Source organism: Elephantulus edwardii, unplaced genomic scaffold (assembly GCF_000299155.1).
Source record: "Elephantulus edwardii isolate Elephantulus edwardi_28Jun2011 unplaced genomic scaffold, EleEdw1.0 scaffold00238, whole genome shotgun sequence".
Taxonomy (NCBI): Eukaryota; Metazoa; Chordata; class Mammalia; order Macroscelidea; family Macroscelididae; genus Elephantulus; species Elephantulus edwardii.
This window is the reverse complement of record NW_006399988.1, coordinates 3,956,011-3,956,481: the sequence shown is the minus strand read 5'-3', so window position 1 is coordinate 3,956,481 and position 471 is coordinate 3,956,011. Positions and strand designations below refer to the sequence as shown.

Sequence of the window (471 nt, the reverse complement as noted above, 5' to 3'; positions counted from 1 at the left end):
CCCGCTCGCCTCCGTCTCAGACCCGGTGACCACGCGCCGCACTTCATCCCAGTCCCGGGTGAGCAGCGTTGGGTTTATGTCTTTATTTGACGAAAACGAGCTGTTGCGCAGCCACTGGTACCTGTATTGGGGAAACATAGCCTGCACGCAAGACGATTCCAGCCTCGGCGGCCAAGACTTTTTCATGTCAGAGACCGAGAACTCTTGCAGTCATTTATGTCATCCCTTCTTCTCCAGACAGAAGATACCAAAAAGTTGTAATCAAAGATCTCTCCATCTTATTGATAAAGCTACTAATAAGCCAAAATGTCTGTCAACGTCAACCGCAGCGTGTCAGACCAGTTCTATCGCTACAAGATGCCCCGTCTGATTGCCAAGGTTGAGGGCAAAGGAAATGGAATCAAGACAGTTATAGTCAACATGGTTGACGTTGCAAAGGCGCTTAATCGGCCTCCAACGTATCCCACCAAA

The 471-nt window shown here is 49.5% G+C and overlaps 1 pseudogene; it reads left to right on the top strand.

Annotated features, from left to right (window-relative positions):
• Positions 1-306: 306 nt before the first annotated feature.
• Positions 307-471, top strand: part of LOC102851367 — a 74,748-nt pseudogene continuing 74,583 nt past the window's right edge.